General features: G+C 37.4%; 1 protein-coding gene across 2 annotated transcripts in view; it reads right to left on the minus strand.

Annotated features, from left to right (window-relative positions):
- LOC120768428 (putative neural-cadherin 2) overlaps positions 1-27,337 on the minus strand; it is a 572,777-nt gene that overhangs the window by 464,839 nt on the left and 80,601 nt on the right. For both annotated transcript variants that reach the window (XM_040095110.1, XM_040095108.1), the window contains exon 2: positions 24,199-24,273. The gene's annotated coding sequence lies outside the window, so the exon portion shown is untranslated. The remainder of the gene's footprint in view (positions 1-24,198; positions 24,274-27,337) is intronic.

Consider the following 27,337-nt stretch of genomic DNA (forward strand, 5'->3'; position numbering starts at 1 on the left):
TTGGAGAATTTATAATGGAGAGGTACACAACTGAACGGAGAACCAGAACAATAGAATTTTATTATTTAAGCCAGAGATCAATTATTTTAACGCAAAGAGCATATCGTCGACATTTAACGTCAGAATTTCGCCCTCTGAAGCAATGATTCGTTGCTTAGTTGATCGTCATCACCAACATGGCATTTGACAGCACCCGACTATTTTCTTTGGGGTTATTTGAAGGAGCGAGTGTTGTGAACAAGCCAGAGACAATCCCTGAACTCAAGGCAAACATTGGTGCAGAAATTCGAACGCTACAGCCACAAGTTTTGAAAGATGTTATGGAAAATGCTCTAAAAAGAGCCCATCAGTGCGAAGCTGAAAACGGCAGTCATTTAAGAGACATCATTTTTCATACTTAGTGTAAAAAAATTTTCCTTTTGTATATTATATAATCTGAAAGAAAAAATAAAAAAAAAATTAATAAACGAAAAAGTTATAAAACTTTTACACCCTTGGTTTCTTTTGGCTCATGAGTTCCAAATGATCCGTTAAGTAGCAGGGTCTACACTCCAATGATGTTAACATTTCTCTTTCTCTCTCTCTATCTCTCTCGCTCTCTCCTTCTACCAAGCCCACCCAGTATCCGCCAAGGGCAGTAATAGGTTAACTAGAGACCTGTTGAATTCTGTTGAATAATTACTGCACAATATACACACTAAAGGCAGCTCAACGCCACTTTCACAATTTGGGTTACTGATCGCATGGCAATGGGGCAGACGCTCCATTGCCCGACCATTAAGAAGTTCGAATAGCAATAACCTGTCTGAAGAACAAAAAAGTGGCGGGGCCGATGGATTACCGGCCGCCAAACACGGCGGCGAAGAACTGATAAGGAGCATGCATCAGCTTTGTAAAATATGTTTGGACGAAAGCATGCCCAACGAGTGGAATTTAAGTGTGCTCTGCCCAATCTACAAAAAGAGAGACCCCACAAACTGCGCCAACTACCGTGGGATAAGTCTCCTCAACATCGCGTATAAGGTTCTATCGAGCGTATTGTGTGAAATATTAATGCCCAACGTCAAAAAACTGATTTGACCTTATCAGTGTGGCTTTAGACCTCGCAAATCAACAACCGACCAGATATTCACCATGCGCCAAATCTTGGAAAAGGCCCGTGAAAGGAGAATCGACACACACCACCTCTTCGTCGATTTCAAAGCTGCTTTCGACAGCACGAAAAGGAGCTGCCTTTATGCCGGGATGTCTGAATTTGGAATCCCCGCAAAACTAATACGGCTGTGTAAACTGACGTTGAGCAACACGAAAAGCTCCGTCAGGATCGGGAAGGACCTCTCCGAGCCGTTCGATACCAAACGAGGTTTCAGACAAGGCGATTTTCTTTCGTGCGACTTCTTCCACCTTCTGCTGGAGAAAATTATTCGAGCTGCAGAACTTAATCGAGCAGGTACAATCTTCTGTAAGAGTGTACAGCAGCTGGCGTATGCTGGTGATATTGACATAATTGGCCTTAACGACCGCGCCGTTAGTTCGGCTTTCTCCAGAATGGATAAGGCAGCGAAGCAAATGGGTCTGGTGGTGAACGAAGGCATGACGAAATATCTCCTGTCATCAAATAAACAGTCGTCACACTCGCGACTTGCCTCGAACGTCACTGTTGACAGTCATAACTTTGAAGCCGTAGATAATTTCGTCTATCTGGGAACCAGCGTAAACACCACCAACAATGCCAGACTGGAAATCCAACGCAGGATAACTCTTGCCAACAGGTGCTACTACGGACTTAGTAGGCAACTGAGAAGTAAAGTCCTCTCTCGACGAACAAAAACAAAACTCTATAAGTTACTCATTATTCCCGTCCTGCTATATAGTGCAGAGGCATGAACAATAATAACATCTGATAAGTAGACGTTGCGAGTTTTCGAGAGAAAATTCTCCGAAAGATATATGGTCCTTTGCGCGTTGGCTACGGCGATTATCGCATTCGATGGAACGACGACATTGACATAGTTCAGCGAATTAAAAGCGAGCGGCTCCGCTGGCTAGGTCATGTTGTCCGAATGGACGAAAATACTTCAGCTCTGAAAGTATTCGACGCAGTACCCGCCGGGGAAGCAGAGGAAGAGGAAGACCTCCACTCCGTTGGAAGGACGAAGTGTAGAAGGACCTGGCTTCGCTTGGAATCTCCAATTAGTGCCACCTTGCGAAAAGAAGAAACGACTGGCGCGCAGTTGTTAACTCGGCTATAACCACGTTAGTGGTTTCTACGCCAGGAAAAAAGAAGAAGATCGCAGCAGCATTTTCGACAATGGAAAAGAAGACAAAATAGCTGAATAGGTGTCTCTTAATGCCATAAATGGGTCTACTTTATAGCAATATTTGTCACAATTGCAAGACAGTAAAGACAAGTAAAGAAACTGTTTCTATTTCTCGTTGAACGCCTAGCTCTATCTCACTCAGCATAGAGAAGGATACGCTTGATCTGAAAGCATTATGCAGCACCGAAAGGGATATAGTTACTAATGCATATATAATTGCTGAAAATGCTGCCCACGTATTCAGACACACAAGAAACTTGGTGCTGTTGATTAAATAACTCTACAATATGAACTCTCTTTGTAACAAATTTCGCACAGCCACATAATATTTCAGAAGCAGCTGATTAATTTCAGAGTTACAAATAGTCAGCGTGAGCGCGCCACGGGGCGTATGAGTTATCTACTCAGCAAATTCTATTACTTTATCTTCGTGCAACTTGACATATTCTTTGTAACAAAGTGCAGTGTGCGTGTGTATGAAAGTGGGGTAAAAAGTTAAAATCCTCCTGTAACACTTTGATACTTCAACACTTTTCTTCGTTGTTGAGTTCTTCTCTGCTCGACTGACAAAGTAGTTTATGAACGGGTGTTGTGTCCATTTTTGGCTCTTCAATTTTTATTATATTTTTTTTATACTCGTTGGGATTTTCAATCACGTGGTATTTCAGCGTCTTAAAACTTACATAAGTGGTTTATTCAATTCGCGTAGAAGTATGAACAGCTAGTTCACTCTAGACATGCTCATGTATCTATGTGTGAAGTACATGCAAGGCATTTGCGAACAAAACCGTGCACGAGTATATCCGTATGTACATACAATAAGTACATATAAACTTAGAATTTTCATTCGCATGTGTTAGCGAAACTTTTGTGATACTATCGCCTTGAAAGATTATGCGCTTTCATATACTCCCACGAACTTTCCATTTCTTATGCTCTTTTGACTTGTGTTTTTCTCACGGTTATTTAACTTTACCTAAAATGCTAATGATTTAAAGAAATACTATTGCGTACAAACATGTTTAACATAACCGAATAGTAAAGCACCTACTTATGAACAAATTTTGCTTTGTTTAATATTTTAACTATGAATATATTGTATATATATATGAAGCATTGGGTATAATGAGCTTGCGAATCCTTTTATTATAATTGAACATTCCTTCACCTATATATTGCTCGCAAAATAAGCCTGCTTACTTGATGGAACGGACATCTAGGCATTGCGTAATAAATCAACAACAGTATCTGCATGCAAAAGTCAATACTTATGGAAATAATAGTATAGTTGAATAGCAAAGAAGAAGATCATTCAGTTTATTAAAACAGGATTTTTAACAACTTTTACATACCCCACAGCATGCAATGAAGATAGACATTGAATTAGTTGAAGTTATATAAATACGTTTATAAAAGATTATCCACCATGTTTAGGTATGTTTTTATACAACAGCTCGCATGAGAGCAACTATTGTGATTACTTTCAGAAAACCAATATACATGCTTATACATTTATTCCCTTGCGTTAATTACATAAGGACTAGACCATAACTACAGGTTTCTCATCAAGAACGAAGGTAGGCCACCAAACTGTAATACATTCAGTTTAACAAATCTTACAAAAATTAGGTATATTACATTTCAAAAGTCAAAAAATTACTGGCTCATAATAATAATCATAAAAAATATAAATTTAAAATCTCGGTCACTTCCATTATAACGGTTATATTGAAAACTTCTTAAAGTGCAATAAATAAACGCGTCAGGTGAATCAAATTTTACATCCGATAAGGTACGAAAGTGCTCAATAGAAGCCGGACAGCGGAAATGACATCTTTCCCATTTAGTTTAAATTATACTACTGTGATCAAATTGAAAGGTGAATTTTGTCCATTTCATCTCCTTCACAGTAATCTCCTCCCGCTGCAATACACTTATGCCAACGAATTTTTCAGTCGTCATAGCTCTTGGAAAAATCCTCCGTCATGATGGTCATCAGAGCATTCTTCGATTCAAAACGGTGTTTTTGGGGTGGCCTTTTGAGTTTGCTGAACACCTAGAAGTCATACGGGGCCAAATCATTCGAATGCTGTGGTTGTGGTACGATATTAGTTGAAAATGTGGCGAAATGATGGATGAAAGTGTATTGGCACTTCTTTGTTCAATAAATTCAGACATACTAAAAATCGAAGAATTCACTTTTAGAGCCTCAGAAAACGACACGTATCTCAAATACTAATGAATATTTTTGCGTGAAATTTAGCATAGATATCACCAGCAGTATTACCAACTTACACGAAAAAAATTTTCCGATTCGAAAAACACGCGAAGTATAAATTAAAAATTCACCTCTCAATTTGATCACAGGAAAGACTTGATCACTTTCAACCAAATATGGTCCGTTACATAACTTATGGCCCATTTTTATATTACATTGTGAAAAGTGGGCTATAAGCGTCCATATAATTCGTTCATTTTAAAATATTGTATATAAATCAAGTACTATTAGAGATATAAAGGAAAAGTTGCCAAAATCGGATTATAACTTAATAACACCATTTTTTGTATCGTGATACAAAAAAATTGAGAAAATCGAGTTAGTAATAACAGTAGCTGCCATAACCGGAATAAAAGAATTTCAAACTACCATATAAGTAGGTTGCATTTTATATTTCGTAAGTCGAGAACAAAAATGAATCTCAATCTCCGAAAATCGCTTTATTGTTTTTCAAAATATTCTCCATTAGAATCAATATACTTTTGCATGCGTTTGAACCAATTGTCGACGCCGTTATTTCCACTCTGATTGCGGTATTTCCAAGCCATGCTTTTTAACGCATCAACCGCATCTTAAGGTATTGGAAAACGTTGACTTATTAGTTTATCTTGTACATACGGGAATAAAAAAAGTCATTCGGTCCCAAGTCAAGACTTTACGATGGATGACTCATCAAATTGATGTTTGACTACTTAAAAGTGCAGTTGTTTCAGTCGATGTGAGAGCTAGCATTGCCGTGGTGAAGAGTGATCTGTCTTCAGCGGTTGGAGTGATCTGCGACCGCGATCGAGTTCACCATGCCATCGATAAATACTGGTTCTTGATGAAGCTTCACCGTTAGAGATTAAAGACGTCGAAAGTTGAAAAAAAGTATGTCTCGAAAATGTTCGCAATTTAGTTAAATTTTTTAGTCGAGAAGAATATTTTAAGTTACTGTAACCAACAAATATAGCGCTCGTATGTCAAAACGTTTTGAGTATGCATTTTATCAAAAATGTCAAACTTTACGATACAGTTGTGAGTTTCCAAGTTGCAACCCTAGTGTCGCCAAATTACGAAATATAAAGGGACTATAAGAGAAAAAGAAGGCGAGAGAGGAAATATGTACCATATACGCCTTTCGTGTGAGTCAATACGTAAGGCATCTCTACAAAATCAATATTTACTACAATTTATTGCAGGAAATGTATAAAATCGGTACACAATTTATCCCAGCTTCCATGTAACATGTATTTATATGTATATGATATTGTTCCTACATTTATAAAAGTGCTTGAAAACATGTTCTCGTGTATACTTAAGTAAAGGTAAAAGTTAACGCTGCCCATTCTTTCACCCGACGTTAAAACAATAATGTTGATCATAATGTATGATAATACATTTTCTTAATGAAATTAGGTGGAAAAATATTCTGCAAAATCATTTGGTTTAGCGTTGAATACAAAAGAAACTTAGCCTCTTTGGTTAAGTTTATATCACATATACCAGGTTACCAATTAAAATGTGCAAATATAAAATAATCGATTTCACAAGTATCTCTCTGTACCACATCTTTCGCGATACGGCACACAAATCAGCAATAAGATCATCCAACTTAAATTAATAATGTCATATTAATAACCGGATTTTGCAATACATTTTCAGGATAGCATCACCAGTTTTTAAACAATGGACAATGATTTGAAGTAACATAATTTAGTAGAATCAACTAACATGGCATGTCTGTACGCCCTCACTGGACGCGACAAACTTTAGACGAGTATTGAACAGCATTCACAGTGGAACTATAAACATTTTCATTGAAGCTCTCCACGTGAATCGCGTCATGGGAGTTGAAACATCAGTCATAGCACACCATGCGCTTGAGTTACCGCGTGGAGCCAGAGTGAACCTCTCACGTAAACCCTGACTTACTAAACATATGCCCTGTATGTAAAGAGTCAGCCAATTATTACTAAAATGAAGAAACTTCAATGCTTGGTATACATCCGATGCGATTTAGCATTTAAATAGACACATTATAATATATAAGTACACATTATTTAACGTTTACGTTAATTTAGAAAATGCTTTAAGCATTTTAATGCCAGATAACACGAAGTGTCTTTGCTAAATGATAAATATAGGATTGGTTATTACTAAATTCTTGTGCTGGCGAATGATTGAAATTATGTTTGCAAATTTATTGCTACATTAAGCAACATTAATATATGTATATAAAGGGATATCTATAATTTGTCATTCATTTCTATCATAAAGCTGACTTCGTTTACTAGGCATCTGCATGTAATGATAGCAATACAATGAAATGTTGCGTGCCTTTGGGAAATAATTTACTTCTAAGTAATTTAATTGTATATATATGAATTATGCACAAAACGCTTAAGATATGAATATATACTGGAAGTGTTAGGAAGAGGCGATAACACTGACCATGATTATCTCTGACTGTCTGTTTAAATGTCAGAGCTCTTTCAAACCCCGTAAAGAATATGAAAGTCGTGAAAATTATTGAAATGGTTGACGAGAACTCCGATAAGTACTTAGCCTTACATAACAGCTAATATCAAAATTTTAATCGGAATACCGGATATTTTAAAATAATAGAAAAACATCAGTATTGATATGCGATACGACTCTTGTTTAAAATGGCGCACTAAAACACAAGTGTTTGGATGCTGAATATTATCCTTCGGTAGCGACTATCAAACAATGTTTTAAAGAGTTTGAACGTGGTTGCACTTTTTTTTTTTATGAGCCAAAGCCAGGTGTATTGAAAATGGCTCCTACTTTGGAATCAAATGTGCATTAACCCCTACTAAGGGACCGCCTATAGAAGGTAGGCGGAATAACTTAGACCTTAGGCATCGCAGAAGACAGCGTGGATAATATATATGAATGATATATGAGACATGAATCAATTTCGGTGGGAAGGGCGCCATATCACAACAATGCTTGATGGTGCTTAAGCGCAGTCCAAAGAGTTATAACGTTTCGTAACTGCCGAAGAAACAGGGAATGGAAACAAGAACTGGTACTCAACAAACACCATGGAGACGTCAAAATAGCGCACTTTTCAAGATGTGGTCTACATCGACTTTTTGGGGAAAAACTAAACGTTTGAAGTCGAACTACAGAAAAAATGCCGCTTTTCGCAAAGAACAAAATGTTCTACCAGATTTGGGCCGCTGTGCTTTCGTTTCTTTTCATAACTTGGAAAAATCAATTGTCGTGAAATAATCGAATGAGGAGGTTACCGTTACCGCCAACATGGTGGTTTTATGTAATCTAAGTACTTAGCGCCAATTATCGTGGGATAAGCCCCCTCAATATCGAGTATAAGGTTCTTTCGAGCGTACTGTGTGAAAGATTAAAGCCCACCGTCAACAAACTGATGGGACCTTATCAGTGTGGCTTTAAACCTGGCAATCAACAACCGACCAGATATTTACCATGTGCAAAATTTTGGAAAAGACCCGTTAAAGGAGAATCAACACACACCACCTCTCCGTCGATTTCAAAGCTGCTTTCGACAGCACGAAAAGGAGCTGCCTTTATGCCGCGATGTCTGAATTTGGTATCCCCACAAAACGAATACGGCTGTGTAAGATGACGTTGAGCAACACCAAAAGCGCCGTGAGGATAGGGAAGGACCTCTTCCAGCCGTTCGATACCAAACGAGGTTTCAGACAAGGTGACTCCCTATAGTGCGACTTCTTCAATCTGTTGCTGGAGAAAACAATTCGAGCTGCAGAACTTAATCGAGCAGGTACAATATTGTATAAGAGTGTACAGTTGATGGCGTATGCCAATGTTATTGATATCATCGCTGGCCAGCGCGAATATCGCATTTGATGGAACTATGAGCTGTATGAGATATACAACGACATAGACATAGTTCAACGAATTAAAAGACAACGGCTACGTTGGCTAGGTCATGTTGTCCGAATGGACGAAAACACTTCAGCTCTGAAAGTATTCAACGCAATACCCGCCAGGGGAAGCAGAGGAAGAGGAAGACCTCCACTCCGTTGGAAGGACCAGGTGGATAAGGACCTGGCTTCGCTTGGAATATCCAATTGGCGCCACGTAGCGAAAAGAAGAAACGACTGGCGCGATATTGTTAACTCGGCTATAAGTACGTAAGCAGTGTCTACGCCAGTAAAGAAGAAGTACTTAGCACAGCACTCTCTTCATTTGCGCTTAATTATATAATTACATTTTGTACCCCAAAACAACTAGTGCAATAACTGGGATGCAGTTCGCACGACTGATTGTCACGCCGAAAATACTTGCGTAGATCCGCCAATGCTCTCACAAGATAGGGTAAGTGGCTCATTTCGCATGCAGCTGCAGCTCAGCTACTTATGCACTTTAAGCAATTCCATTCTGAAATCTAGCTTAATTAATATTTGTTGTGTAAACCAATTAAAATTCACCCGCCATTGAACATCCGTGCTAAGGCCTGATCTGCATATATATATAATATATGTACGTCACTGGCTGGTGTTTTGTTGTAAATTTAATCTTACAACTCGTCTTTGTAAGTATTGAATTGAATCTATCCTGCAAGCAAATGCCATGGTGCTTTGAAAATTCATAGTAGTCAGTTGTTGCTTTTGTTTTTGCTTTTGCTTGGCTTTTAAGCGTCCTTAATTCGTAGTACCTTAGTACCTTAGCAATTTCAATGCAACAAGTACAAACGTTTGCTAATGGCACAACACTGCATTGGATGGGTGTACGGAGTATATGGTGTGGAGTAATGGAAAAGTCTGTGGATTGTTTGCTAGTCGTCGACATTCGTCGTCAGTCAGCACTTGACAAATTAATGGCGTAGCAAAGTGAATGAGCTAACTGAATTGTTCAATATTGATCATTTCATTATCTGAAACTTGTTCAGTATAAAGCTGTGTGCATAAGTAGTGCGAGAAGTGTAGACAGAAAGATAACTACATATATACATACGTACATAAATTAAAACGTAAAAACAAGGAAGTATGCAAGAGTACTTAGGAATGTAGAGGAAGCCAAAGAACAAGATGACTATGGGGCTATTCAATTGGGATGAGTTGATGCTGGGAAACTTTAACAATGATTGTCCTAGCAAGACCATTGCGACTCTAAAGAGCATATCTAATTTTATAACAGTGGAAAGGTATCGTAAACTATATTTTTGCGATAGTTCCTTATATTATTGGCTATCCTGGAAAATAGTTTAGAAGATAAGCTCTGCTAAAAACATCGTTTAGTGCTGACTTTCAAACAAAACATTGAAGAACTTTTGTCCTTAAAGGTATCTACCACGAAAATCTCTATAATAGCGATTGATATTTATAAATGAGATAGCATGATTATCCACTATATTTTGAAGGTAGTAAAGTTACACCCAACTTTCAACAAGATATTTCTGCAAACACTTCTTTTCGAAAGGGACTAGAGTCCATCATTTGATAGATTGAAGGAGGAGGAGTGCACTGCGACCTATTTTGTCCGCCATTTGTTCTAATGTTAGATTTATGGGCAACATATATAGCTCTGTTTAGTAATAAGCTGATGAACACTGTATCAAAACAATTCCATCATATCACTAACTAAAAACCAGTCCAACTAATCACACTAACAGAAATGTCGGCGAAGATGATATGATAACACATGTTATAAGACCATAGCAAACTGATTGGTCTTGATCTTCCGAACTAAAAAAAAACAATATAGCTCTCTATCTACCCCTAACAATTACTCACACACATTTTCTCCGGCTCTCAGCTCAATTCACACGAATATTAACGAATTTCACTGCTAGCCGACACAACTTATCGAAGAACCCTTTATTTGGTGCGCACTGCTACAGTTCACATCGTCTACTAGGTGGTGTGTGTGTTGGAAACGAAGCTAGGAAGCGGATGCTGGCTGATTATCTTCAACGGAAGCAGCAAAAAGACGTTGCATAAGAACAACACTTCGGTTTGGTAGAATGAATTGTATTATGTTGCATTGATTGAATGACTATTTAAATGAATTGTGCATTTACTAATTGAAGTGTGCTACTATAGATTGCAGCAATATGCTGGCGCTGCTGTGCTCGGCTTTATCGTTGGAGAGTGCCTTCTCTTAATTGAATGACAACTAATTGCATTTGATATTTAAATTGTAAGTATATGTAATTATAAATAAGATGACTTCCAAGTGCAACCACACTGGACGTAATTGTATTTGCTTTTATTTTCTTAGAGTGTACAATATTAGTTGCTTACATCAATAAGAGCAATATAAATATGTCGCAAATTGCACCACGAATTCTTTTCGCTTTATTTGACCCAAGCAAGTAATTAGTTTTTTGCCAACTGATTGAAATATTTTAATGAAACACCAAACACATATATGCAAAAGGGTAGATATTACAGGATTAGTGTTCAGAAGTGACAGTAAAAGTAATAAAGCTTTGTTAAGGCTGTTGCAAAGAAGTGACAAATCCTATTAGAACATTGCCAGTCATTTGTCAGTCTCTGTTGAAAAAGTTTTGACAACACGTAGAACGATGTTCTATCTTTTTTTTAAACTGGATTTGATTGACTATAATTCTTTGAAAACTCTTTTCTCAAATATGTATTCAAATAAACAAATCTAACAATAATACATATTCAATTACGCTCTACAATACCCAAAAAATACTGTCCTGAATTTTCAAGTTGATCTGAGTAATGGTGTCAGATCTTCACAAAATTTTACACAGGTTTTTGAGATACAGTTCTTAAAGACTTGGACGAAGGATTTTTTTTCGATTACAACTATTTATTACCATACTTTATACTATTTGCAAAGAAAAATGTCGCGAAATTTTCACTGAAACTTTTATTTTTGGTAAATATGTCTGCAAAATCAAATTTTCACGTTTTTTTTTCTTTCGTCCAAGTTCTAACAACTTAAGGGTTTTACGTAAACACGTAAAGTGAAGAAATCTTTAGATGATCCCGTAAGGAGTTATCCTGCCAAAGCGGGCGCATCTTTTCTCTGATGGGTCCTCGGAAGTGGCGTCGCAATGGCCGAGTTTACAATATGTTCTTTACAAACATTCCAAACTTTCTTTGCTAATAGTGTATGTTTGTAACAATTAAAAAGTCTAATAAAATATTTAATTTTTTTATTTGAGAAAAAAATGTTTGAAAAAAGGCCGATTTTTACCCTTAAAATGAAAGTTAATAAATTCGAACAATAGAAATGTTCTATGGTGTCTCGGCTAAATAATTTTCTTGTCTTTTCACGAATTTAATTAGAAAAACTAATTAATTTGAAATTATGACACTGATATCTAAAACTTAAATCTCCACACAAAACCTATCGGGACCGTTGGAAAACTGAGGGCAAAAAATAGTAGGATCTTTTTTTTTTAATTTCGCGCAAAAACCCATTCGACGAATTATGTTTTTTCTAGGTTAGTATAACGGTCAATAACATCTGTGCCGCAATTTACATGAAAATAGATGTTGGGAAAGCATTCGGTGATGATCGTTCGTTGCAAACAAGTGTCTTTCATTCGTACAAATTATTCAAACAGGGTCGAGAACGCGTTAACGATAAACCATGTTCAGGATGGCCATCAACGTCCACTATTGATCAAACTGTCAACAAAATAAAGAATTTGCTGCTTGAGAATCGACGATTAACAGTCACAGGTCTTACGCCACCGTTGGAATATCAGAAGAATCAGAAAAAATATTTTTAAAAGTCATTTGGGCTTATGCAAATGTGAAAGCACGATTGCTTGATTGATTGATCGCTAAATTTTTCAAGAAAAACGTCGCGTTAACGTCTGTGGAATAATGCTTTCCGACTACCAGGATATCTTGAAATGCATTGTTACTGAAAATGAGTCTTAGATCTATGCTAACGACCCAAAAGCGGGCGATCAATCTGCCGAAAGCCTAAGCTGAAAAAGTCACTTCAAAGCAGGTCAAAAATCTGGGTTATGTTGACAGTTTTCTTCGATTATCTAGGTGTGTTGAACTACGAATTCCATCCGACTGACCAAACTGTCAAAAGGGAATACTATTTAAGTCTTAAGCGTCGTTTGTGCGAAGCTATTCGTAAAAACAGGCCGCATCACGACGCATAATGCAATGATTCTTCGTATGTATGTTTTCCAAATATACAACCAATATCGTACCGTATCCTGCGATTTAGCTCTGTGTGACTTCTGATAATTCAGCCAATTCAAACGACCGTTCCGGGGAAACTATTTTGACTCAATTGAAATCATTAAACCTTAATCGCTACGCCCATTGAAGGCTATTCCGGAAATTGACTTTAACAACTGTTCCGCGGGTTGAACACTGGCACAAGCGCATTGGATATGACATTTTGAATAATAAATTAAGAGTTTAGAAAATTTTAACAAAGACATACTATTTTTTGCCCATAGTGGTATATGAGGTCAGAAATAAATTTGTAGCTGTCACAAAACCTGGACGTAGGTGAAACAAAGTTATTATATGTTGTTAAAGAGGGTACACCAACATAAACAAATATCATTACAAAGCTCGTGAGATAAAAACAGTGTTGACCAATGTTGTCAATTTATTGTTCTTTTTACTACCACTGGTAACAGTACTAAAGAATTCAGCTATATCATTTTTCATATGTAAAGGTTTGAGCAGGTAAGGCGTAGATGCTTCATTTGAACAATTCCAGTGACAGTCAGTTGACAAGTAAATAGCTCGTGATAACTGACATAACATATTTGTATCTATTATCTGAATTACTTAATACCAAGTGTAATTAATATTGTTGGCATATTTCTATATCAAATGTACATATATGTACCGTAGAAATCGATGATAAAGATGGGTACCATTAAATATGGTATATGAAAGCGAAAAGAAGATGGGAATCTACATATGTATGTCAATCTACAAGGTCTGTCGAAAAAGAAACAGGTCTGTTAAAAAAACAACAAAAAATTAATTTTTTTCAAAAGTTATATTTTTTTATTCAAAGAAGTTTCCTTGTGCTTCGATACAGCGTTTAGCGCGGTCAATTAGCATTTCAAATGAGTGTTTAAGGTCATTTTTCGGAATGCTCTTGAGAATATCGGTCGTCGCCTTTTGGATAGCTGAAATGTCCTGAAACCAGTGTCCTTTCATTAGTCAATACCCGATATATAGTACATGAATCGCACAAAAGCCACCGGATAGAGCGATACTGTAATTAATTGCTAAGGAATGTATGGCCCAAAGTTTGGACATGATCGTATATATTTTGATTTTTCTCTTGATTTGGCATTGTTGTGCCTTTATCGACGAATTCTAAATTGAAATGAAGATAAGACGATATAATAAGCACCTTGGTTGAAATCGGTCAATGAAATGTCAATTTTTGTTCAAATTCATATTAGTTCGTAGTGAAACAGATAGTCACTTCAGCCCTTTAACGTTTTTTAAAACGAAATTGTTTTACTTTGACCCCTTGTATTGTAATATTGCTGATTAATGGGTGTGGTAATAAGCTGAATAAACGCAAAGACAAAATCGGAAAGTCGCTATTTGATGAATTTCAAAAATTATTGTTGTTTAAGTGAAACCAACAATAGTTGCATTCCAGATTATCGGTTAATTTGAGCTCGAAACAGCACAGCAAAAAAGTTATTAATTAGTTTTTCATAATATTCATTACAAATGAATTTTTATGCAACATGAAGCCAGTTAACAAATAACCTAAACAACCTTGGAGCACGCGAAATAGTTTACGGTTGGGAACAAGCAATTGCAACAAAGTAACAATAATTATAACATTTTTTCATAAAAACTTTTGCCAAACAATAAATGAAGGTCAGTTGTTAGGCATTGTGTTTTCCGAGCTTTGCTGTAGTAAATGACCATGCAATAACCTCACTCTCTTTTTGCGCTGGGATCTTAACACAAAATAATAATATATTAATAATGTTGAAAAAAATTTGGCAAGTGATTCATAATTCTGCCCAGTAAAAAGTTTTCACAAGCAAACCTGGAAATATTTCACAAATTGTTCGCCATGATATAACTGAGTATATATATAATCAATTTTAATAACACTTTTGCCTAGCAGAGCAAGACTTCGCTAGAGGCGTAATAAAGCAAGAAGCAATTTAGTTAAGTAACGCTCAATTTTTCTGTCATTAAGCGAAAACAAATTACCATCGCCAGAGCTTCGAAAGCAATGCTAAACCAACAATGAATATATAATTGTAATCCAATTAGCCAGTAAAATTAAGGTTTTGTATGTTTTCTATACACTGAACATGGTATATTTAGTTTGTCATGAAGTTTGTAACACCTAAAAGGAAACAGTGGAGACCCAATAAAATAACTGGTGATCCAAGTAAAAGCACTTGTTTATAATCAACATAATCGGCGTATTGAGCGTACTATTCGCAACACCATCACCCATCTTGAAACCCAGCATTGATTACTGGATAATATTGAACCGAATAGACAAAGCCTAGCACGCAGTGAAGAAAATATATCAGGCATTACTGAGAGTGTTCACGAAAACCACGGCGAGTCGATTAGGCGTCGTTTGCAGCAACTCGGACTGACGTATGGAACGACTTGGCGAATTTTGCGTCGAAATCTTAAACTGAAAGTACGCGTACAAAAGAGAGCTTGGACAAGAACTGAAGCCGCTCGACCTTCCCAAATGACGTCGCTTCGCTCTATGTGTTCTTGAAAAATCCTCAGAAGATTCGACGTTTTCGAGCCAAATTTAGTTCAGCCATTAGGACCATTCCTGGGTATGATAACAAGCACAATTACCGCATTTTGGGCACAGAGCTACGATTTCGTCCAGAAACAAGAACGGTTTGAAGTGGTTTGAAGGCCAGTAGAATTATCGGTCCATACTTTTTTAAAAATGATGCCGGTGAGAACGTAACCGTCAATTTCGACTGCTAAGGCGCCATAGTAACCGACCATTTGATCCCTGAAAGTGCAGCTCGTGATCTCCGCGACCTTTAGTTTCAATAAGACGGCGCCACACCATTAATCAATGGATTTATTGGGTAGATAATTTCATATTTTGGACCGGTTCATTGGCCACCAAGATCATGTGATATCGCACCGTTAGACTTCTTCCTGTGGGGATATGTAAAGTCTAAGGTCTGCGCGGTCAAGCCCACTTCCATTTAGGCCTTGGAGCAAAACATCACGTGAGTCATTTGGCAGTTACCAATCGAAATACTCGAACGAGTCATTGAAAATTGGACCCATCTTAGAAGTAGCCACGACCAACATTTCAAAGAGAAAATCTTCACAATATCGATGACAAAGAATGTTTTTTTCGATTAATTATGAACTTTCCCCATAAAACTTGAAGCTTCTGTGTTTTTTCTTTTCTTCTTTAAAACAGTAAGGAATATACATACATATAAATCAGCAGTCTGACGAACTGAGACGAATTAGACACAGATGTGGAATGTGAGTACATCTCTAGACAGTGATGAAAAGAAAATTCATTTGGAAGAATTAAAGGTATGGCAATTAAGCTTTTCAAATGTCTTCAATACTCTTCGTATGTACTTATATATTCAAAATAAACTTATATATTAATACTATAATACGGATAATTAGATTTAAGTTTTGATATAATTATGTTCATAATTGAGTATACCTCATCAAAACAACTGTGCATGGTAACTCAAAAAGAAACATACTTAAGCCAGAATAAGTTTCCCAAAGTTAGGTAAAATTTGTTGACGGAGCAACATAAAATTGGTAGGGACACATACATATGTTACAGCACAGTGTGTTTTCGGCGCCAAAAATAAAAAAGGTTCTGTATACAATTCGAAATAATCCAAACACACTTCATAAATAAAACTAACGAGATAATAATAATACTTGTAAACTCCATCCAAATTTAATCTGTTTAAAATAAACGAAAGCCTATTTGGAGCGGCATGTGGTGAGTCATTAACCACTGTTGCTGTAGAGCGGTATTTAGAAGGACGTAAAATTAATATTTTCATAAAATGGCAATGAAACGGTTTCTGATGTTGGCTTTATGGCTAATTTTGGGGTAATGTCCCCATCAAAACGGAAGTGTGATTAAGTACAAACAATAATAACAGCACATAACAGTTACAAATGGCATACATAGTATAAAGTGCGACCGCACAATCTATTTATAATCTAGGCTAGCTGCAGGAGTAATTACGAACATTTGTGAGCGAGTCTATGCCAATAAGTACACAAGTACTTTAAAAGAACGAATTACAGACTAAAATAATAATTTGTGGTGTGAGCTTTATAGAACCATTGCATGAGGTCTACCCACTCATAATTTTAGAAAATGAAAGCTCTTAATTTCGCCGTTGGCCTAAGACTTCTAACAAGCCTATTATGATTTTTACTTAAGCTAATTATCTTCTGGATGTCAAGGCACTTATGACTTTCTGTGTAATATAATAACGCAATTACGCAACACATTAAGTAGCGCTGAACCTTCCGAAATCATTTGTCAAAAATTTCATGCCAAAAGCTTGATGGATGAATTGCCACCCAAGCAATCAAATGTCAACGCAACCGTCGACCCAGCTTAGAGCCCACTCCCTTAGGTTTTCACGGTGATTACATTAATATTATATACAACCGTCATTTTCTCGCACCACTCGCTCACACGCACACACAATCAAGCGGCCGAATGAAAATGTGAAATTTCACACATAAAATCGAAGCGCAGTTTAGATAACCGAGCGAATGAACGACTACCCAACTGGCCGACAGCAGCGAGAAGACCACAGATTTACGCAAATTTCATGCGTCGTCGCCATCGGGTTTTCAACCACACATGCACAGGGGTATAGTGTTTCTGTCGGCACAAAATGGAAATTTCAATCATTTTCACTAGAAGCATGTACGTGCATGTGTTTACACGCTGTCCCTGTTGGTAAGTATAGTCGGCGTGTTGTTTACGAAAGGATAGCGCGACAGTGTAGCGGTACGTAGGAATTATGCAAATGCCGTTTAATTCTAACGTTCGTTGCTGCTTCATGCTTCAATGCATAATTGTCATTCGCAAGTGTGAGATGAATATGCAGATACATGTATGTGTATGTGTGAGTGTGTGTGCGCCTGTGCAAATGCAAACCGGTGACGACAACCTTTCAAATTGCGTGAAAAAGACCGACAGTTAGCGGATGCGCTGAGGTCGCGTTGGTTTTCGCACACGACTTGGTGACTGCCGCTGGTCAACAATTGGACTGGAAGCACGGACGCTGTTATATTGTTCGTTGATTTTCCACGGCTCGGGTAGTCAGTATCGAAAAATAACAACCGTATGCAGTTGTGTTAAAAACTGCAATTCTTAACAGTTTGGCTTGAAATTTAGATTTGGGAAATCATATCGCTTAGAATAGTACATTTTCGAAGCCATCATGGAGTAAACTTTTTATAGCCGGTGTAGCGAACAGTGGCTAACCTTCGAAAGACTTTCTGTTAAAAGAAAGATAAAATCAACCAGCCTTTCGAAAGCAGTTCAAAACTTATGACGCACCATATTTGTCCGTTAACAGTTATAACGGGTGATCCCAGTAGAAGTTCTTTTTTCAAAAGCCTGTTTTTGTTGTCACGTTAATTTTGTTCAGTGTTGTTTGGCATTTCATCATGGAAAGTCTTACGCCTGATTTACAAATCGTTCAACTTTATTACGAAAATTTTCGGTTTGTAAAGAATGAGTTTCGCGCGCTTCGCTCAACTTATGGTCAACATAATCGGTCTTCTGAGCGTACTATGCGCAATGTTATCTCCCTCATTGAGACCCAGCATTCATTATTGGATAATATTCGACCGAATATACCACGCCCAGTACGCAGTGAAGAAATTATAGCAGCCGTAGCTGAGTGTGTAAACGAAGACCGTGGAGAGTCGATTCGGCGCCGTTCGGACAGACATATGGAACGATTTGCAGCATTTTACGTGGAAATCTTAAATTGAAAGCGTACAGCTTGTACAAGAACTGAAGCCGCCCCCGATATCTCTTGGCCCTATGTGCTCTTGAAAAGTTCCAAAAAGATCCGACGCTTTCAAGCCAAATTTGTGTCAGCGATGAGGTCCATTTCCGGCTCAATGGCAACTTACACAAGCAAAATTACCGCATTTGGGACGATGAGCAACATGAAGAGCTTCAAAAGCTGTCGTTTCATCCAGAAAAAACAACGGTTTGATGTGGTTTGTGAGCCGTTGGAATCATCGGTGCATATTTCTTAAAAATTGATGCCGGTGAGAACGAAACCGTCAATGGCCTGTTATCGCGTCATGATAACCGATTATTTGATGCCCGAAATTTAAGCTCGTGATCTCGGCAAACATTTATTTTCAACAAGATGGCGCCACTTCCCACACATTGCATCAATAAATGAATTTATTGATATAACATTTCGGTAAGCAGATTATTTCACTTTTCGGGCCGGTCGATTGGCCATCAAGATCGTATGATAGCACACCATTAGACTTTTTCCTGTGAAAAAATGTAAAATCTGAAGTCTATGCGGACAATTCCGTTTCAATTCAGGTCTTGGAGCAAAACATCACGCCTGTCATTCGGCAGTTATTAGTCGAAATGCTCGAACGAGTCATCGAAAACTCAACTTATGGACTATATGTGACGTTGTCGCGGCCAGTATTTGAAAGAGATAATCTTCAAATGCTTCACCACCTCGTGGCGCCGTTATCGTAAATGTTATTTCCTATCGTGTAAATTCAGGTGCATTCATTTCGCATTTGGTTCGCATGTGCAAGCGCTGATGTCCGCAGATTTTGGAAAAAGTGAAAAATGAGCAATATCGCTCAGCGATTCCATTTGAAAAAGAGGCCGCAATTTTTCTAAAATTTTCCTTCTATTTTTGAAGGCTTAGATGTCATCGGAGTACCCTAATATAAGTTAGCACCCCACGCATTTAAAAAGGTATCATATGATGCATTAATATCATATGATACAAAGCAATATAATTCGTCACCAACTAAATAACTGAGAGTGCGACACGTGTAGTGGCAACCTGTGGGAAGGGCAGCGTCAGCGAAGTGCCAACCTGTCAGAAGCCCAGCGTCAGCAAACTCCATACCCGTTGCAGCGGCAAACATAGGTTTAGAGTTAAGTGTAATAAACCCATTTAGACCTACCGTCTCATATACGATACACCAGAAGTAATAAATTATTTTGAAGTACCCTTGATAAGAAATTGTTTTTTTTTTGTATTATTGCATATACTACATATATATATGAGCCTACTGTATCACATACGATACGGCCTTTTCTACCTAACCTGAAGAAATGTAATTTTTTTTAAATTTTTTGTATGTTCTGTGATACCCTAGAACTAATAAAAATAGACAAAAAAAAAACACTTCAATAAAAAAAAATAGTTTCAGGTCTAAATGGGTTAATTGTAAACTTTCGTTCTTACACAAAATTCAACAAAGGAGTATTGCTTCCAAAAAAGGACCGTAGCTCCTTAAAAATATTTTTTTATAAAAAGCTAAGTAAAAGTTTTTTAACTTATATATGGAAAATATAGTATGCTGATCCCTACAGGCTACTACAAAATGTCATCTGACGCACGAATGCCGCAAGTTGTGTAAAATTGCATTTTAAATAAAAACATGCTAAAAATCACACGTAAGAGGACACGCAACGGTTACAAATTGCTTATTAAAATATTTAATTTACGCTAATTTGTTAAATGCATTAAAAGCATTTAATAGCGGCAATTTAATTAATACTCAACAAAAATATTAATAACAAATGAGACTATTTTTTACTCGAAATGAATTTTCATTTTCTAGACAAATAAAAACAAGTATTTTTTACAAAATATTTTATTTTTTCAAACAATATTTTACTGCTGGATGAAAAGCTAAAATATTACGTGTTTTGAATGGTAACCTTTTCTACTATTCGCGACTCATGTATCAGTTCCCCGAAAATTTTGGATTTATGGCTTATTTATTTATATATTTTTAGCTGAAACTCGAAAACGCTAAAACGAGTTTTAAATTTACTTTATTTCAAAGACAAAAGGAAAATTTAGTAAACCGATTCGCAAAAATGTGTGGCTTTCCACGCTGATCTTTTCAATTAAACACAAACAAATACATACATATATACTCTATTCATATTCATGCTCACATAATTTAAAGGTATGTTTGTGTATGTGCTTTTGCGCATAAAGTTGTTTAACAAAACAATTGGGTTTAACTCGCGTGTGTTTTAAATACACAAATGTGGACATATGTACATATATCTGTGCCTGGCATGCTCTCATATGTCAGAGTGAGCATAACATACTTATTTGAGAGTGTGTGGGAAGGAGAGTCATGCAACTATTTTTCGATTTTAGCAGCAGATGTGTTCGATTTCATGCCGGTGGACTCGACGGCCATGGGTAACCCCACCCGTGGCCTGCAAGTAGAATTTCAATTAACTCGTTACATAAACATTTCAGTTTAAATATATTTATATAATTTTTTTCTGAATTGTAATTCAATAAAGTTCGGCGAAACAAAAACATAAAAGCTCACCAAATGAATGCATAATATACTGGGCGTGCTGGGCTCAGTATGCCGCAAATGTTTTCGGTAAAAAATACCACGCGAAAGACAAATATTTTTTGAGTATATTCAAATGTATTTATGTTCGCAAATAAAAATCAGAAAAACAAAGTTTGGCCAGTTTTAAATATTTAGCATACCAATGCATTTTTAGGAATGGATGCAATTGAAGATAACTCTAAGACCTTAAATTAATTAAATGCAACATGCAAGGTCTGCTGCAAAAGAAACAGAACTGTTAAAAAAAACAACAAAAAATTAATATTTTTCAAAAGTTATATTTTTATACCCTGAACATGGTATATTAAGTTTGTCACGAAGTTTGTAACACCCAGAAGGAATCGTCGGAGACCCAATAAAGTATATATATAAATGATCAGTATGTCGAGCTGAGTCGATTTAGCCATGCCCGTCTGTCTGTCCGTCTGCCTGTCTGTCTGTCTGTATATATACGAACTAGTCCCTCAGCTTTTAAGTTATCCTTTTGAAATTTTGCAAACGTCATTTTCTCTTCAAGAAGCTGCACATTTGTCGGAACGACCGATATCGGACCACTATAACATATAGCTGCCAAATAAACTGAACGATCGGAATCAAGTTCTTGTATGGAAAACTTTCACATTCGACAATGTATCTTCTCCAAAATTTGGTATATGTTATTTTCTAAGGCAACAATGTAATCTCCGAAAAAAATGTTCAGATCGGATTACTATAGCATATAGCTTCCATGCAAACTGAACACATAGTTACTAACAGAAATGCACCTGTGAAGGGTATTTAGCTTCGGTGCAACCGAAGTTAACGTTTTTTCTTGTTTTATACAAAGTAGTTTCCTTGTGCTTCGATACAGCGTTCAGCCCGGTCAATTAGCATTTCAAATGAGTGTTTAAGGTAATTTTTGGAATGCTCTTGAGAATATCGGTCGTCGCCTTTTGTATAGCTGAAATGTCCTGAAGCCAGTATCCTTTCATGGGCAAATGAAGTTTTCCAAATAGGTAGAAATCACAGGGTGCCAGATCAGGTGAGTAGGGTGAGTGATTAATGGTTAATATGGAGTTTTTTGTCAAAAAATCAGTGACAAGCGTCGACCGATGACACGGCGCATTATCGTGCAACAGTATTGTGGTTGAGCACGACGAATGCGTGACAATAGACGCTTCATAACACCAAGGTAAAACACAGCATTAATCGTTTGGCCAGGTGGGACGAACTCTCGGTGTACAATACCCTCGGAATCGTAAAAACAAATCAGCATTGTCTTTATTTTTGACTTCTGAAGACGACCGACTTCTGATCGTCACAGAGGTCCTCACGACCTTATTGGAATCGCTTAAACCACTCATGCACATTACTACGGGATAGGCACTGATCACCACAAACTTTTTTCATCATTTGAAATGTTTCAGTAAACGTTTTCCCAAGTTTAAAACAAAATTTAATATTTGCTCTTTGCATTTCACGACCGATGACCAAAAGCTGCTGTCACTTTTTGATCGATAACATCGATTGTAGTTATCCAATTGTCTTAAAATTTTTCGAAATGTCAACAAGAGATCAAACTTTTTATTTCATATACCCACCAACAGGTGGCGCCACCAGACACAGTTATATTTAAAAAGTTCTGTTTCTTTTGCGACAGACCTTGTAAATATTAAATTCATTAGGCAGACCAAAATCACGCATTGAAATTATTATTCTTCTACAGTTTGTTCCCTTAAAGGTAGTTTTAACCAATATTTCGAGAAGACAATTTTATAACTATGTCCTAAATGAAAGTATCTAATATACCTTTCGCAAAGTCCGTACTATTATTCTGTTGGGTCTTCGGTTAATATTTTTCAAATGGTTCGGTCAGTATTATAAAGCAATATGATCTAGATTTTAGTTATTCAATTTACCGTGTACACAAGAATGAGCAGGGTGATATTACTCCCTCTTTCAACAGTTCTAGGTATATGTATATATATTGAACGAAGTGTGATACTAGGTTAGGACGTCGATGGATGATCCAAAATCGTTAAATCCTATTTTGAAAGAAGTTTTCCCTTTGTGTTACCAAAATTGTCCTAAAAGGTAGATGAGCAGATCCTCAACAATCGACGAATAGTTTTGCCAGGTCCAATGATTTAACGCCAGAACACAAGCAGATATCGGAGAACCGACTCGACTTCAATCGGGTGAAATTGGAGAAAGAGTGCCTCGCTTAGCCAGCTCTTCAACTTTGCAGTTGCCAACGATTCCGCTATGGTCGATTCTTATATGGAAACAGCGTTAAGCTATTGCTATTGAGGTTGTGCACTCCTGTACTAGTTTTGATCGCACAGTTAATGAGTTCACAGCCAGTATAGTTGCTCGGCTGCCAAGTGAATGCACACTTCTCTGAATCAGGCTGTACTCCGGAGCAATTATGACAAGCATATACCCAGCTTGCCTGATGTGATACAGACAGGGTGTATTTTTCTTAATTCGCAAAATGCTCGAATGGCTTATCCGGTAAAGAACACACACATAATCACTTCCGAACATTCTAGCTTGCGCCATCCATATTTAGCAGCCGCGAAACATCTTCACTAGTAAATGAAATTTGAAATTCTCCGCTTTGAAGCGGAATTACAAGTATAACCAATACTGAATAAATTTTATAAATTGGAAGTTAACACTGAATATTCTGCAATGTTTCCGTAAGTGTAGCTGAAGTTCATTCAGTCTCTTATCTTAGATAAATAATTAATTTCATTTTACACTGAGCCCCACAGCTTAAAGCCTTTTTTTTATATATGTAGCTTAATTAGGACTTTATACACCTACGTAAGCTTAACCCAATCTATGAGAGAAAAAAAACAAATTTCTTCTACACATATCATCCAACCCATATTATTTTTGTCCTGCAATTAAATTGGTTCAACTTCTAATGTGTAATATCTCTGTTTAATTTTGAAAGAAAATGAGGGAGATTCATTTCCCTGGGATCAGATGTACGCATAACATCAGTGAAGGAAATATATGTTCAAATATGACTTACCCGTATCATACTTCAAAATAGTCCACTTAATAATAATTGGACTCAACACATTTGTTTTATGCTCATATTAGTGATCTGAAAATAAAGAGAAATATGTTATTAAATTTCTCAATGCTTCGTAAAAACTAACGGTTGTTGTCAATTTTACTACAACAAGAAAAATGTTTAACTTTGGCAGCCAATGTTAAAATATCATTCTCAGTTGCATTTTTATAGCATAAAAGAGTAAAACTCTAAAATCTTAATTTGATCGGACAAATTATTTCACAGCTACATATATGCTGAAAACTGTTGTTAACTCGTCTATAATCGCGTAAGCGGTGTCCTTGAACTCATTCGCAGTGCGTTCCGGATTGGTCGAAGAATGTCTAACGTCGCTATCTCTAGCCGCTAGAGTTTTTGTGATTAGACTGGTGCGGGCCATAGCGGAATTGCAGGCAATTGCAAAGCTGATGAGTTAGCAAGGAAAAGTACCCTAGAATCATTATCGGTATAATGGGAATGGATCGGTGCTCCTGTTTCTTCTTGTGAACCACTAATAGATAGCTGGGCCACGCGGATGCTCATCCAACGCTGGGCCAGCACCAGCACTTGTACGGTTGCAAAAGCCTTCTGGCCCAGGATAGTTCGCAGGAGATCTAATGATCTCTTAGCCCTCAGCAAGGCTAACCTCTCATTGTTAGTGGGTCTTTTAACAGGCCACTGTCCTATTGGCTTACATGCGGTAAGAATGGGTATCTTACCGGATGCCGACTGCAGAAGCTATTTGGAAGAAGATGCGGTAGAAACAAGGCAGCACTTCCTGCTTGACTGTCCCGCTTTTGGGAGGTCAAGACTCAGACACTGGGGGCGCATACCTTTGGACACCCCACCGAACTGGCGGGTGTTGAAGTTAAGCGTCTGTGTAACTATGTATTGGCTACAAAGCGCTTCGCCAATTTGTAAGTCCGAACACGGGAGTTCCTTTTCAATGGAATCACAAAGGACTAATTTGTTAGTCTACGTGGGATCTTTCATCAGCCATCTTACCTAACCTAACCTAAGAAGAAGAAGATATGCAGACAAATTTTGTGAAGAAGCAAACAAATACCCTTGGGGAACTGCTGCAGCCAAAGAACCCATCGTATACGAGAAAAGTCTTCGAAGCATTATTTCCGACACATTACTCCATTTCCTACCCTAAGCGAAACGAAATTGCAGAGTCACCCCAATTAGTCACGGAAGATAAAATATTGACAATTGCGAAAAAAAGTCAAAAACAACGAGGCCCCTGGAATTGATGGCATACCAAATAGAGCATTAAAGGAAGCAATAACTATAAGACAAAGCTTATTCGTCAAAATGTACAAGGTGTGTATTAAAGAAGAGGTGTTTCCCAATTCATGGAAGGTACAGCGTTTGTTTCTACTTTCAAAACCAAAAAAGCCACCTGACGAACCTTCATCTTATCGACCTTTGTGCATGCTCGACACGATTGCTGAAGTGTACGTACGAAAGAATAGTAAAGAACCGCTGGAGTTAGCGATCTAAAATGCCGGCGGATCAGAAGAGACACAATTTGGCCGTATAAAAAAGATGTCCATTATTGACACACTAAGAGAAGTCGCTCATAGTGCGAATGTGCAGTAAGTGGTAAAAGATGGAAAGGTAGTGTGATGAATGCTTTCAACTTCGCAAAGTGGGCAAATATAATCAAAGCTCTATATGAAAAACCGCACCCCAGTATATCGTGAATATTATAATGAGCTATTTTTTTAACCAAAAAACGTTAAATCAATAGCGCGCTTTAATAACTTCAAATGAATATTGTAGAGAGTGTGGCTGAAGACCGTGAAATGTCGATTCGTCGCCGTTCGCAGCAATTGGGTTTGTGTTATTCGACCACATGGAAGATTTTACGCAAAGATCTTGGTGTAAAACCGTATAAAATACAGCTCGTGCAAGAACTGAAGCCGAACGATCTGCCACAACTGCATAGTCGAATTTTCAGTGAATGGGCCCTAGAAAAGTTGGCAGAAAATCCGCTTTTTTATCGACAAATTTTGTTCAGCGATGAGGCTCATTTCTGGTTGAATGGCTACGTAAATAAGCAAAATTGCCGCATTTGGGGTGAAGAGCAACCAGAAGCCGTTCAAGAACTGCCCATGCATCCCGAAAAATGCACTGTTTGGTGTGGTTTGTACGCTGGTGGAATCATTGGACCGTATTTTTTCAAAGATGCTGCTGGACGCAACGTTACGGTGAATGGCGATCGCTATCGTTCGATGCTAACAAACTTTTTGTTGCCAAAAATGGAAGAACTGAACTTGGTTGACATGTGGTTTCAACAAGATGGCGCTACATGCCACACAGCTCGCGATTCTATGGCCATTTTGAGGGAAAACTTCGGAGAACAATTCATCTCAAGAAATGGACCCGTAAGTTGGCCACCATGATCATGCGATTTAACGCCTTTAGACTATTTTTTGTGGGGCTACGTCAAGTCTAAAGTCTACAGAAATAAGCCAGCAACTATTCCAGCTTTGGAAGACAACATTTCCGAAGAAATTCGGGCTATTCCGGCCGAAATGCTCGAAAAAGTTGCCCAAAATTGGACTTTCCGAATGGACCACCTAAGACGCAGCCGCGGTCAACATTTAAATGAAATTATCTTCAAAAAGTAAATGTCATGAACCAATCTAACGTTTCAAATAAAGAACCGATGAGATTTTGCAAATTTTATGCGTTTTTTTTTTTAAAAAAGTTATCAAGCTCTTAAAAAATCACCCGATATTATAATGAGCTATTTTTTTTAACCAAAAAACGTTAAATCAATAGCAATAACCCCAAAATGGTAGTATCTGGATGAGCTCCGGCTCAAATCCAATGAAAGTATAATGGTCTACGTCAATGGTTTGCTACCAAGAGCTTAGAATTGGCTGAGCAGAAAACGGAAGTCTTGCTCATAAGCACGAGGAAGGTGGAATAAAGAGTATTAAAGAGTATCAAAGAGTATTTTCACCATAGGGGAATGCGACGCTATTTCACTGCCGCAGCTGAAGTTGCTGTGCTTTCCGAACGAGATTAAGCGACGCTGCTGAAGTTGAAGTAAGAAGTTCTATTGACATTCAGGGAGACGAATTCGCGCGATTGGACCAGC

The sequence above is a fragment of the Bactrocera tryoni genome, chromosome 2, assembly GCF_016617805.1.
Source record: "Bactrocera tryoni isolate S06 chromosome 2, CSIRO_BtryS06_freeze2, whole genome shotgun sequence".
NCBI lineage: Eukaryota > Metazoa > Arthropoda > Insecta > Diptera > Tephritidae > Bactrocera > Bactrocera tryoni.